The sequence below is a fragment of the Manihot esculenta genome, chromosome 4, assembly GCF_001659605.2.
Source record: "Manihot esculenta cultivar AM560-2 chromosome 4, M.esculenta_v8, whole genome shotgun sequence".
NCBI classification, from domain to species: domain Eukaryota; kingdom Viridiplantae; phylum Streptophyta; class Magnoliopsida; order Malpighiales; family Euphorbiaceae; genus Manihot; species Manihot esculenta.
In genome coordinates, this window is record NC_035164.2 from 10,203,216 (window position 1) to 10,218,392 (window position 15,177).

A 15,177-nucleotide genomic window follows, 5' to 3' on the forward strand; every position below is an offset into this window, starting at 1 on the left:
CAGTTGAGGGTCAGAGAAGAAGATGTGCCAAAGACAACTTTCAGGACCAGATATGGGCATTTTAAGTTCCTAGTGATGCCGTTCGGGCTGACTAATGGCCTTGCAGCATTCGTGGACCTCATGAACAGAGTTTTTAGTCAGTTTCTGGATCACTTTGTTATTGTCTTCATTGACGATATATTAGTGTATTCTAGGAATGCGGAGGAGTATACCCATCATCTGAGGATAGTGTGGCAGACCCTGAGAGAACACGGCTTGTATGCCAAGTTCTCTAAGTATGAGTTCTGGTTGAGGAGCATTTCTTTTTTGGGACATGTAGTGTCAAAAAAGGGAGTTGAGGTAGATCCTAAGAAAGTTGAAGTTGTAGCAAACTGGCCTAGACCCACTACAGTGACAAAGATTAAAAGCTTTTTGGGATTGGCGGGTTACTACAGGAGGTTTGTCCAGGACTTCTCCAAAATTGCCGCTCCTATGACCAGGTTGACCAAAAAGAATCAGAAGTTCGTTTGGTCAGAACAGTGTGAGGAAAGCTTTGAAGAGCTGAAGAGGAGACTGACATCAGCACCGGTGTTAGCTCTGCCTACCAGTAATGAAGACTTCACAGTGTTTTGTGATGCGTTCCGAGTGGGACTAGGTTGTGTGTTGATGCAGAATGAAAGGGTGATTGCTTATGCTTCTAGACAGTTGAAGAAGCATGAGTTGAATTATCCTACACAAGACTTAGAGATTGTAACAGCCCGCATCTCCGGACCGCCACCGGCGCTAGGATCCAGATCGGCTTAAGGCCGCCGGGACTCGTAGCAAGCCACTAGACATGCTAAACTTCTGGTCTAATCCCATACATGATCAAACTTTTCTTGAAAACTTAAGCTTTTGTTTCAGAAAAACCTTTAAACTTGTTTTCCTTACCTCCGCTTGACCTATGCATGAAAACATAGAACCTCATACCAGATGGGTCATCAAGCTGCTTTAAAACCATGTCCGCTTTGGGTCAAGGGATTGAAACCCTTTCTTCCCTCACGGGCCATTCAAATCTCATAACATTAAAACATTTCACATCATGAAAACCTTTAACTCTTTAACATCAAGACATTTTCTTAAGATCATGTAAACCAAGGGATCAACCAACTCTAGGGTCAAGCACAACTCTATACATCACATGACATACTTTACTCCTCATCCTCTAGCTTTTCATTAACTCTTTACATACATCATCATGTCATATCCTTTATGTACATCATGTCCACTACTATACTATTCAAGCATACAAAACATAACATCTCTTTATATCCAGCTTACTAAACATATACATGCTTTTTCCTTTACATCAACTAAGCTATACTATTACATCAAAACACAGCAATCCATGCTTAAACTCTGCTTTCCCCATAGCTTACTCTGACTTACTCTGGCTTAACTTAGCTCTGGCCCTGCAAAACTGGGGTTAAGGGAAAGGGATGAGCTACAAGAGCCCAGTGAGTAGAAACAGATAAAACAGTTCATTCATTCATTACATGCTTTCATGATATGTGTCACAGCACAAACATTTCACATCTCGAATTAGACATGACCTCAAAACTCCCTCTGTCGGCGCCCGACTCCTCCTATGGAGCTCACACAGGACTTTCACTGCCATTGACAGATTATGGGCTATTGATGTCGCCTTGGTCCAATCCCCACTATCAGTAAATAATGCAATGCACCATAGTCGTGATTCTAATGCAATCACCCTAGTACATAACATGGCATCCATGATGCATGAACTATGCTAAAGCATTCCATTTTTCAGTATAAAAGATTAAGTTTAGTTCTACTCACCTGAAGCCACTGCTCAGCTAACTCTACTGGGCCAACTAGCACTGAAGCTAGACACCTCGATGTCTCAGGTCCGATCCTACACAGATGGACTCACATGAGGTACCAAACAACTCTAACATAGACATAAACGTCTCCCCAAAAACCCCCTAAAACATCCTCAAATCATGCATAGAACATACTCAAGAAAAGGCTAGACAGGGCACTTTCGGCGGCACCTTCGGCGGCCGAACCCTTCCTCCAGAGACGAAACTCGGGCACCTTCGGCGGCACCTTCGGCGGCCGAAAGTCCCACTCCAGAGACGAAAGTCAGGCACTTTCGGCGGCCGAATATTACCTTCGGCGGCCGAAAGTCTGCTTTCAAGCCAACACTCAACTTTCGGGGGCAAGATTAGGCGGCCAAACCATGCATCCACAGGCAGGTTCGGCGGCCGAAACTACCTTCGGCGGCCGAACCTGAGTTCATCAGAACTCAGCCTCTCCAGCATACCAGCCTCCCAACCCCCCCAAAACCAACCTCAACCTCACATACTCTCTCCCAAATATGCATACACACTCCCACAAGCATAAAGGAGCAAAGAAACTAGCTTAAACCTACCAACACAACTCCACATAACATACATTGGGCATAAACCCACAAAAGCCTAAACATGCATAACTACCCATACATAAACATTAAAACTTCATAAAACTTATTTAAAACTTCATTAAACCATAAGGGAAAACCAAGATCTACACTTACCTCTTGAAGATCGAGGGTTGGTGCAATCCTTAACTCGGAGGTGTGGAGGATCCAAGCTCCAAAAGCCTCCAAGCTCCCAAAACTTGATTTAAGCTTAAAACTCTTCAAAACAAACGTAAAACTCATGAAAACTTGAGGGATGGGTAGAGAAAGCATGAAAACGACCAAAGGAAGGCAAAAACTCACCTGAGCTCGGGAATGGGGAGAAAACTCGCCCATTTCCGATTTGAGGGCCCTTTATAGGTGGCCTGGTCAAAGACCTTCGGCAGCCTAACGTGCCCCCTAAACTCATGCATGTTCGGCGGCCGAACTTGACTTTCGGCGGCCGAACCTTGGCTCATTCAAACAAGGCTTTCGGAGGCCAAAAGCGCTCCCGAAACCTTTCCATGTTCGGCGGCCGAACTTCACCTTCGGCGGCCGAACCTGGCAAAAGCCTCCTTGGTCTTTTCTCTTCAAAACTCAAAACATTTCTTTTACAACTATAAAACACTTAAAACCATTTTAGAAAACCTTTCCTTAACTCTTGCTATACCCCTCAAAAAGGATCCGACATCCAAGATTCCACCGGACGGTAGGAATTCCGATGCATGAACGAGCGGGGTCTTACAGAGATGGCAGCTGTGATCTTTGCACTCAAGATGTGGAGGCATTACCTATATGGGTAAGATGTGAGATCTTTACAGATCATAAGTGTTTACAGTACATCTTGAGTCAGAAGGAGTTGAACTTGAGGCAGAGAAGATGGGGGGAGCTGCTTAGTGATTATGATTGCAAGATCCAGTATCATCCGAGTAAGGCAAATGTAGTAGCGGACGCCCTCAGTCAAAAATCACTTGGCAGTTTATCCCATATTATAATAGAGAGAAGACCGGTGGTGAGGGAATTTTACAAGTTCATTAATGAAGGTTTACAGTTAGAGTTGTCTGGTATAGGTGCACTAGTGGTTCAGATGAGAGTGACACCCGTGCTTCTGGAGCAAGTGGCGCAGAAATAGCATGAGGACCCCGAGTTGGCAAAAATTGCTAGGACTGTTCAGTCAGGAAAGAATGAGGAGTTTAGATTTGACAACAAAGGGATCCTTCGATATGGAAACAGATTATGTGTACCAGATGACGTGAGTTTGAAGGGAGATATTATGAGGGAAGCTCATAATGCGAGGTACAACGTTCACCCTGGGGCCACCAAAATGTACCAGGACCTGAAGAAAGTTTATTGGTGGCCAGCTATGAAGAGAGAAGTGGCACAGTTTGTGTCAGCTTGTGAGATCTATTAGAGGGTGAAGCTGGAACATCAGAAGCCAGCTGGGATGCTCAACCCACTACCGATTCCAGACTGGAAATGGAAAAACGTAGCTATGGATTTCGTGGTGGGATTACCAGCAACGTCCAACAGATTAGACTCTATATGGGTAATAGTGGACAGATTGACCAAGTTTGCTCACTTTATCCCTGTCAGGAGTGGCTACTCTGTGGATAAACTGGCACAAGTATATGTTGAAGAGATTATCAGGCTGCATTGGGCTCCAGTGTCTATAGTGTCAGATAGGAGACACCAGTTTACCTCCAGGTTTTGGCGGAGTCTGCAGAACACAATGGCACAAGGTTGGACTTTAGCACTGCTTTCCATCCACAGACTGACAGACAGTCAGAGAGGACAATCCAAACGATAGAAGACATGTTGAGAATGTGTGTGCTAGATTTTGGCGGTTCTTGGAGGCAGCATCTACCACTGGTGGAGTTTGCCTACAATAACAGTTATCATGCTAGCATAGGGATGACTCCTTATGAAGCTCTATATGGGAGGAAGTGCAGGTCACCTGTCTGCTGGGAAGAAGTGGGAGAAAGGGCCTTGGCAGGACCAGAGTTAGTTAAGATCACCAGCAGAGTAGTGCCTATTATCAGAGAAAGAATCAGAACAGATGTGAGTCGGCAAAAGAGTTATGCAGATGTCCACAGGAAACATGTTGTGTTCCAGAAGGGAGATATGGTGTTGCTCAAGGTGTCTCCTATGAAAAGGGTGATTCATTTTAGGAAGAAAGGTAAACTAGCTCTAAGGTACATCGGACCCTTTGAAATCTTGCAAAAGGTTGGGAATGTATCTTATAAGTTAGATTTGCCTGCTTCTATGAAGAGAATCCATCCGGTTTTCCATGTTTCCATGTTACGAAAGTTCGTGTCAGATCCATACAAGGTTCTTAACGAACCTGATGTGGAGATCCTAGGAGATCTCACCTATGTTGAGCAGCCAGTGCGGATCGTAGACACTCAAATCAAAAAGTTGAGGAACAAGGAAATCGCAATGGTGAAAGTCCTTTGGAATCACCACAATATGAAAGAGTGCACCTGAGAGACCTAAGAGTCCATGCTCCAGCAATACCCCTATCTCTTTTAAGGTTAGTATTTTAAGTTTTATGTGTTTTCTTGATGCTATGTGTGCTTGTGTGTGTTTGAACATTTGGGGACGAATGTTCTTAAGGGGGAAAGAATGTAATACCTGGCTAGACTCTAGTGTCGGAATTCCAACCTTCCGACGGAATCCCCGTTGGAATCCGGAATCTCGGATACCAAAACCTCTTAGAAGGGTAAAATATGTTTTTACAAAATATTTTTCATGATTTTATTGATTGGTTTTTAGTTAAGTTTTAAAATGAAAGAAAAAAAAATGTTTTTGAGGGATAAGCCCAGGTTCGGCCGCCGAACCTCATGTTCGGCCGCCGAATATGATGCTACCGCGGGAGCTCTCTTTCATCCCTCGAAGGTGGTTTGGCCAGCCACCTATAAGAGGTCTCCAGTCCGAAAATGGGGGAGTTTCTCTCTCCATTTTCGAGCAAAGGTGAGTTCTTGCCCTTCCTTTGATGATTTTATGTTTTTCCTTCAAATTTTCATGAGTCTTCGCTTGTTTTTGAAGTTTTGAGCTTGGATCAAAGATTTTAAAGTTTGGGAGACCATTTCTCCTCAACTTCAAGTTTGGGTCGCATCTACCTTAGATCGTCAAGAGGTAAGTGTAGATCCTTGTCTTTTCCTATGTTTTAAGCAAGTTTTAAAAAAGGGTTAAGGGTTAAAATTGCATGATATGGCTAGATCTAAGGTTATAGGCTTTGAGTTGGGTTTTTGATGAATGTATGTTTCTTGATGAGTTTTGTGGTGTATGCTTTCTTGATGAGTTTTGTGATTATTGTTAGGGTTTAGGCTAGTTTTTTATACCCCTTATGCATGTTGGAGTGAGTATGCATGTTGTAGGAAGTTGGGAGTAAGGGTTTGAGAGTTTCGGGGCTGAAATGCATGAGGCAGAATCGGGTTCTGCCATTTTGGGGAACCCAGGTTCGACCGCCGAAGCAGGGTTCGGCCGCCGAACCTGCATAGGAGGCAGCCTTTTGGCCGCCTAACCTGCCCGCGAAAGCATGCACTTTCGGATCTGTAAGGGAGTTTCGGCCGTCGAACTCACCCCGAAAGTCCCTGACTTTCAGATCTGTGGAGGACCTTCAGCCGCCGGACCTGCCCCCGAAGGACCCCGACTTTCGGATCTATAGAGGACCTTCGGCCGTCGAAGGTGCCGCCAAAAGTCCTCTGCCCAGCCTTCCTTTGCTTATTTTACATGCATGTTTTATGATATTTTAGGGGGTTTTTGGGGAGATGTTTAGAGTCTTGTTAGAGATGTGTTTAGTCCCTCATTTGAGTCCACCTGTGTAGGATCGGACCAGGGAGACTGTAGAGGTCTTCAGTGAGTTAGCTGCGACTTTGTCAGTTGAGCGTCAGCCAGAGATGAGTAGAACTAAACTAATCTATTGTTTTAAAGTAATCAACGTTTAAGCATATTCATGCATCACGAATGCCATGTTACGTAATAGGTTATTTGCATTAGAATTTACGAATGTGATGCATTGCATAATTTACTGTTGATGTGGATGGATGTTGGATGACCCACTAGCCCTCGATATGATATGATATGATATGATACAGAAGTCCAGGTCGAGGCCCATTCTACGCCCCTGGCACGATGTAAGAGAAAGTCCAGGTCGAGGCTCATTCTACGCCCCTAGCACAGTTAGACATGTTATGTTATGTTTAAGAGAAAGTCCTGAGGAGCTCCGTCGAGGGCCGGGCATTATTTGGATATGTAAAGGGTTACTGGTGGCAAGTCCATCCTTGATGTGTATTATTTGTATTGTGATGCATTCCATGAGAGCATATGTTTATTAAACTGTTTTTACGTTCTGCTCACTAGGCTCTTGTAGCTTATCTCGTTCCCCTAACCCCAGGTTTGCAGGGTCAAGAATAGCTCGGGAAGTCGGCTAGATGGCTGGTATAGTTTAATGTCATTGAATAGAAGTGGACATGTACTATGTAATGGATTAGATTTGTGCTTTGCCCTAGTTTATGATTTGTAAATCCCTGTAAACATGATTTTTATGTAAAGGTTTTAATGATAAGTTATGTTGAACCAAGCTTGATGTATGTGATGTTGACTATGCTAGAGTATTTGATGGGGACTCTAGTGTGGGTTTTATGTATACAGTTTATGGTGCATGCACAGGTTGAGCTTGGTGTATGAAAAGTTTAAATTTTTTATGAAAATGTATGATCATGTATGGGATTTTATCAGGTACACAGGAGGTATAGTAGGCATGCTACGGGTTCCGGCGACCTTAAGTCGACCTGAATCCTAGCGGTCCGGTTTTCGAATCGTTACATAGGGGTTATAGGGTTTTTAATTTGTGAATTTGGGGTTGAAGGAAAAGTATTTGAGATTTTGAAGTTTGATTGCCGAGTGGCAGTGGGGAAGTGTGTTCGACGCCTGTTTGAGTAGCGTCACGCCTTGGCGCCTGTCAAACAGGTGTCAGGCCTGGCACTTCTTTGAGAAGCGCCAAGCATGTGCCATGCACTGTTTAAACCCAGCCCCCAGCCTCTCCACCCCACCCTCTTTCTTTCATCTTCTTCTATTCTCCCTTTCCCCTCAAAAACCTACTTTAAGTTATTTTTTATTCATGTCACATATTTACATTATTTTAAAAGTTTTAAAAGGTAAGTTAACTAAAGATAGAGTGAAGAAAATGTGGGAAGAAATCTATAAATTAAAAATGGACTATCGGAGCAATTTATTTCAACACATTATATGGCTTAACTGATATGAACCAGCAAGTACAATCTATGAGAATCAAGGAAGCAAGGATCCATTGGTGCTTCCTAGTGGACCAGTGACAAAGAGCAAAGCTAAAAAGCTTGAAGCAGCTATGAACTTACACATTCAAGAAAAAGTAACACAAGAATTGACTGAGCTTGCAATTGGCAAATGTCTCGCGAAGTTTGAAGACACACCTAATGTAACGCGAAGCTTGAAGACACACCTAATGTAACGACCCGAAAATCGGACCGCTACCAGCGCTAGGATCCAGATCGGCTTAAGGCCGCCGTGACCCGTAGCAAGCCTAACATACCTCCTGTATACCTGTTAAATCCCATACATAATCATACATATACATAAAACTTTAAACTTTTTCTTTCATTTACCAAGCTTAATATGTGCATGCACAAACTCATAAACATAAAATCTCACACTGGAGCCCTCATCAAATGCTCCAATGGGGTAACATATCATACATTAAGCTTGGTTTACATAAACATCATTAAAACATTTCATTAAAAGATCATGTACCAAAAAGGGATTAACATATACTATGGCCAAGCACAATTCTATCCTCAATACAATTCTTTATATTACATTACTTATAACATTTTACAATACATGTCCACATCTAACGATTTGGCCAAATCACTTTGACCCAATCACTTTTCCAGCTTTTTCTGTACTTTTTCTCCAACTTTTGATTTTCTTCCTTTTCTGTAAAAACATGACAAAATCCATAAATTAAGCTGGAAAATGTGTAATTAAGCAGTAATAAAGATAATAAAAATGTGGCTAAATTATATTTGGTCACTTACTCAGAACTATAGTGGGTAAGAATTTGAACACTTGGGAAGATTGTTTGCCTTTCATTGAGTTTGCATATAACTATAGCATACATTCTTCCACGGGATTTGAGCTTGTTTATGGATTTAAACCACTGACTGTACTTGATCTTGTTCCTTTACCTTTACATGAGATTGCTAGTTTAGATGGTGCTAAAAAGGCATAATTAGTGAAGTCCTTACATGAGAAGGCTCGGTCTAACGTAGAGAAGAGAAGCAAGGTGTATGCTGACAGGGCAAATAAAGGACGGAAGAAAGTGGTGTTTGTTCTTGGTGATTGGGTTTGGGTGCACTTCTGAAAGGAACGGTTTCCAAATCAGAGGAAGAATAAGTTGGATGCTCGTGGTTTTGGTCCATTTCAAGTCTTAGAGCGAATCAATGACAATGCTTATAAAATAGACTTGGTAGGTGAGTATGGGGTTAGTGCTACATTTAATGTGTCTGACTTGTCTCCTTTTGACCATGTTGTAGATTTGAGGATAAATCTTTTCGATGGAGGGAATAATATGAACCAGCAAGCACAATCACATGAGAATCAAGGAAGCAAGGATCCGTTGGTGCTTCCTAGTGGACTAGTGACAAGGAGCAAAGTTAAGAAGTTTGAAGCAGCAATGAACTTACACATTCAAGAACAAGTAACACAAGAATTGACTGAGCTTGCCATTGGCAAATGTCTCGCGAAGCTTGAAGATACACCTGAGCTACTCACCTTGCTTGAGGTGTGTAATGGAAATAGTATTGCCTAATTTATTCGGCATTGTTATGATGGGCTTATTATATTTTATTATTTAAACACTTATTTTATTTTAGTTTTTCTTGGACTTGTATTTTGGTTATATTTTATCTTTTTAAGTTTTAGAGTGTTGGGCTATGTTTTGGGCTTATATTTTAATATTTGTATGTTTGATATGTTATTTTAGTTTGTGATTGGATTTGGATCTTGTGTGTGGTTCGGCCAGGTCTAAGAAGAGTGTCTTAGGATTTTATTTTCTCTCTTTACTATATAAGGATAAGAAACACTTGTAAGAGACAGTTTTGAATCTAAATTTTCAGAATTCTTTTTTATACCTTTGGCGTGCATTGCTTTAAGTGAGAGTGAGGATTTGCTTTCATCAATTGCACCAAGAATCTTGGCTAACTTATCAATTATTTGTTGTGACGTTTGTCGGATTCTCATCTAAATCCTTCGACCATTGGTGTTTCAGCTTCTCTAAGTATAAGGTACTATAGGAGGTGGGTTTATCAAAATTTTGGATTCCATATCTACTTATGAGTGTAGGTTTGAGGCTTGTGCCATAGGGTTCCACGTCATCAACTATTATCTTTAAGAAATAATTTGTTCTGATTATAACATACGGGACATAAAAATAATTGATACTTTGATGAAAACAGTTTCGTTGTATTATTTTAAAATTTTAGGTATTATTTGGACAAAACCAGAAGTAGGAAATTATTCTAATTTAGTAAATTTTTATTTTAGTATTTATGAAAAATTAAATCATTTAACCATTTCGCAAAACGAATATTGTAAGATAAAAAATAAAAAATTAAGAGGTACATATACAATTTAATTTAATGTTAAATTGTTTATTATATAATTTTAGGAGTATAGTAATATTGATTATAAAGTGGATATTTATGATTATTTGAAAAAAAAAAAAAGGAATAACATTTAGATCCCAAAATAATCAAGTGAAGGGCACATGTTCGGAAGATGAAAAAATGGTTAATTTAAAATGTATTTAATTAATTATTAATATTTTGAATTTCTAATATTTTATTTTTTTTATTTTAAAATGTGTATTATGTTATCTTAAATAAAAAATTATATTGATTTTAGAAGAATGAGAACGTACCAGTTATAAAGTCGATATTTATGATTATTTGAAAAAAAAGAAGAACATTTAGATTCCAAAATAATCAAGTGAAAGGAACGTGTTCGGAAGATTAAAAAAATAGTTAATTTAAAATGTATTTAATTAATTGTTAATATTTTATTTTTTTTATTTTAAAATGTGTATTATGTTATCTTAAATAAAAAATTATTAATATTTTCTTTAAATCTTAATAATTGAAATTGTATTTAGTAATTATTTTTAATTTAAACAAAGTAAAAAAATGTATAAGGCACGAAATATAATTTAATTGAGTTAATAAAAAATAGATAAAATTTATTTTAGCAAAATAAGATATCAACAATAAAAATAAGATTAGATATCAAACATTAGACATCAAGAATAGAAATTATTTTTTTATTTTTTGTTTAAAAAAATTTTAAACCATTTAAATTATAATAAAAAATAAGAGAAATTAAATATAAATAAGATTAAGAATTTTAAACTTAGATAAAATTAATAATTAATTTAAATAATAAATAAAAATTTAAAATTATTTAACTACTAATTAAATTTAATATTTTATTGTGATGAAAGAAATTTTTAATTGACATTTTAGGTAATATTATTATTTATGTCCTTCTCACTTTATATATATTATAAATAGATTATATAGATAAGGAACATAAATTTAATTTTAATTTAGTTATATATATATATATATTAAAAAATTAATTCATAAAATAGTATAATAATAGCAATTTTATAATTAAAGCATTTCATAAAAAGTTTTAAAAATTCACATTAGATAGTTTTAAAATTTACTAAATTTATAGTAAAATTTTAAAAGATTTAATTTTATGTAAATTACTAAAAAAAATTGTTGTTTAATTTTTGAAAAAGATTTTATGTTAAATTAAAAAAAAATTTCACCGTTCCCTCTGGGTGGAAATACAGGTGGAGATTTAAGATCTGACGCCACTCTAAATGGTTCCACGGCTTCTATTCATGGCATAAATTCTCTCTCTTCATGAAATAGGAAAATCTTTTCATGGTAAAGATTCTATCAGCTAGAGATCTGACGCTATTTACAATGGTGCTAAACTTTCTATCATGAAGAATCTCTTCATGGCAGAGACCTGACGCAACTCTAAGTAGCGTCAAGTCTCTCTGCCATGAAGGACCCTTCATACCGACATGTTGTGCGCCAGAGATTTGGGGCCACTTCTCTTACACGAAGAGTCCCTTTATGGCAGAGAGTTAAAGTGGTGCCAACAAGCTGACCAGAGGCTCTTAAAGAGCCCCGGACAACCCCACTCCCTCTCCTCAATCTCTCTATCTCTCTTAAATCTCAATCTCTCTCAAATTCAATTTCTCTCTCTAATCTCTATCAATTCCAAAATTATATATCCAATTTTGCTCTAAATCTTGATGAATTTTTGAAGGTTAGTTAATTTTACTTTTAATTTTTTAGCAAGTATTACGTGGTCACTTATATTAGAAGAAATAATATGATTAGTTCATAGTAGTTTATAATATGCGAATTTTTATAATTAATAACGTATTATATTATAATTATTTAAATATAGTTATCTAAGAACTTCATTGTGTAAATATTTATGTAAAATGTTCATAATATAAGACATGAAAATATTTATTATCAATATATTTTGAATTTTTGTTTTACTTCGTAAATTATTACCTCTTAATATGTGCTTTCACAAAGTTAAAAAACAACAGTAGGAGATTAATAAGAAAAGTTAAATGAAATAATTGCCGAGTGAACTGATAAATTAAATAAAGTATAATAATAAAAAAATAAAAAACATAAATATAATACTAAAGTAATTTTATAAATTAATTGCAAATAAAAAGAATAAATTAGTCATTACCGATAAAGTCCAATAATATAAAATAAAAAAATAAATATAATAATAAAGTAATTTTGTAAATTAATTGCAAATAAAAGGAATAAAAAGAATTTATCAGTGTATTACAAATAAATATAATAATAAAAAGAATAAAAAGAATAAATTAGTCATTACAAATAAAGTAATTTAATTTATTTGTAATGATAAATTAGTTGTTCACATTATGTTTTATATTTATTTAATATTTATTTTTATATTGTAGTTTATTAGATATTCAGAGTTTGTAAAATTATTAGATCGCACTCATCAGAACAAAAAGATATGATTAATTATAACTTTCATTAAAATACTTATATTATTATTTTTCTTTGAAATATGAACTAAATTTTACAAAAATCACTATTCTGACTTATGGTATTGTATACTGCAATGAAAATATTATTAGAATCGAATTATGTTATGAATATATTAGCGGTCAACACAATATCTTCCTATAAAACGAAGATTGGCGTATGACGAACTTCTTTTAAAAATAGTTTGTTTTACTAGACTGTCAGACCATGAATTCATATACAAAATTCAATATAGGAAATTAATTATTAGTGGTAATGAATACAAATTTGATTTAATTGAGCTGTTCAATGATTATGATGTAGAGATGATGTTTGATTACGTATGTATAATAAGATTCGAAAGTGTTATATTTTATATGGATATCATTAGAGATGTTAACAGAAATAATAATGTTAATTATGCTGGACCCTCTAATACTGCTGATTTAGAGGGTTTAGATACACTTTTGCGTCCCGTTAATGAAGAGCAAGATGAGATTATTCTTCATCCAATGAATCTATTTGGTATAGAAGACCATATCGTGGATAGTGCTGATATTATGGTCAATTAAGCGGTTGATGAACTTGATGAATATGTTAATTCAGATGCATTATCTGATTTCGATGATAATGAGTATGAAAGTGGTTGGATTGAGGATCATGAAATATTATCGGGTGATGATAATACAATTGTTCAGTATCCTAATCTCATTTTGCCACTTGTACACTCTCCTCCATTTTTAGAAATAGATTTTGACCTAATGGGGGTTGATCCATACTCTATTTTATCTACACAATTTATATAGGAGCTATATTCTGATGATGTGGTGGACGCTATGCCAAATTACTGTCTACAAGGTAGACAAATATAGTGATAAGTTATACCACTGATTTGTTTTCATGTTGTAGAGTGGCATCAACCTGACAGAATATTACGACAGTTTGAGTTAGCTTAACCCATTCCACAACCACCATGTGAAACAAATGATATGCATGGAATAAAATTAACATTTTCTACCACAAACTGGATGACCGAACACCAACATTAGATAACGCTCTGAGAATCGAGGCATCGACGAATTGTCGGCAGCAATCCTCTAACCCAACATTTATATTTTCATTCACAATACATGGAATGGTACAGAAGGATTGCATATCAGTAGGTGTCTCAAAAGGGTGCATCGATCGGCGCTATGGTAACATTGTATTTTTTTATTAATTATTATTTGTATCATTCTTATTTGTTAAATTAAATTTGTTCAGATTATTATTTTTACAATTATTTTTTCCTTATAAATTATTAACTTCACCTAAACATTAATAGAAAGTTATGAAATATTTAATAAATTTTAATTTTAATACATATAAATGACTTAATATGAATTTATGGCTAGTAATATATTAAAATTTGTGGGATTTTAGTAAATTTTATGTTTAATAATAATTAAATATATTGAAATAATAATTATATATTTTGATATTTTATTTTTAAAATTAATTATAAAATAAATGTTGAATGATTGCCTTCAATACTGAAAAAAAAATTTAATATTAAAAAAAAATTAAAGTCCGACACTAAGCCTGACGCCTTTTTAAAAAACGCTAAATTTGACCTGTCGCCTCTCAAAGAAGTGCCGGATAATCTGCGCCAGACGCGTTCCCTACTGCTATTGACAGTCAAATTCCAAAATCTTAAATACTTTTCCCCCACTCCAAATTCACAAATAAAAAATCCTATAACTCTTATTTCACAAAAAGCTCATCGTTACCATTACATTACTTTCTATAATAGTTCCAAAATCCTAAAATATCTCCTCCTCCCCTATGTAGATAAATATATAAAATATAGCACAAACTATGATAATCAGAAAAGAAAAAGTATTAGAAAAAGACCAGTATAAGCAATTAGAAAAGTGAAGCATATATTATTAAATAAATAAATAAATAAATTATCTGAATAAGATATTAGACAAACAACAGATGAAGAAGCTTTCAAAATAGCCCTCTTGGTATAAATATCCAAATATATATTATATTTAGCCAAAAATGCAGTAAACTTAGGACACTTCAAAGCATAGTACATTAAGTAATTCATATCATCAATGGCTAAGCAGATACAACAAGTGAGAGAGAAGAGTTAGAAAGTACAAGCAAAAGAAGTATAATAAAAATGTAAAAAAACTTGTAAACCTATTAATTGATGCTTTCTTTGGATCCCCTGTCATGGATTAGGACTTGCAGCCTTCCTTACTTTCAAAATCCATATATGTCTATTTCCCTCTTACCTTGCTCTGCGTGAATACAAAATCAAATTCTTTCTATTATCTTCGTTGCTCGGAGAAGCCGAACATACTCCGTGTTTCAGTCTGAGTGAGAGACTGTCTTAACTGTTTCCTTCAAGGGAAGAAACCTATGGGAGATTTACTAATTTGCCCTAGATTTGGTTTATTACTGGCCGTAAAGTTTTTTTTTCTCTCCTTATTACATCTTTTGTATTAATATGATTTATAAATAAAAAAATATTTAATTTTATTTTTTTAAGGGTTTTTAATTTATTTTAGAATTAATAAAAAAATAATATATTTTTTATTTTATTACAATTACACCCTATATTTT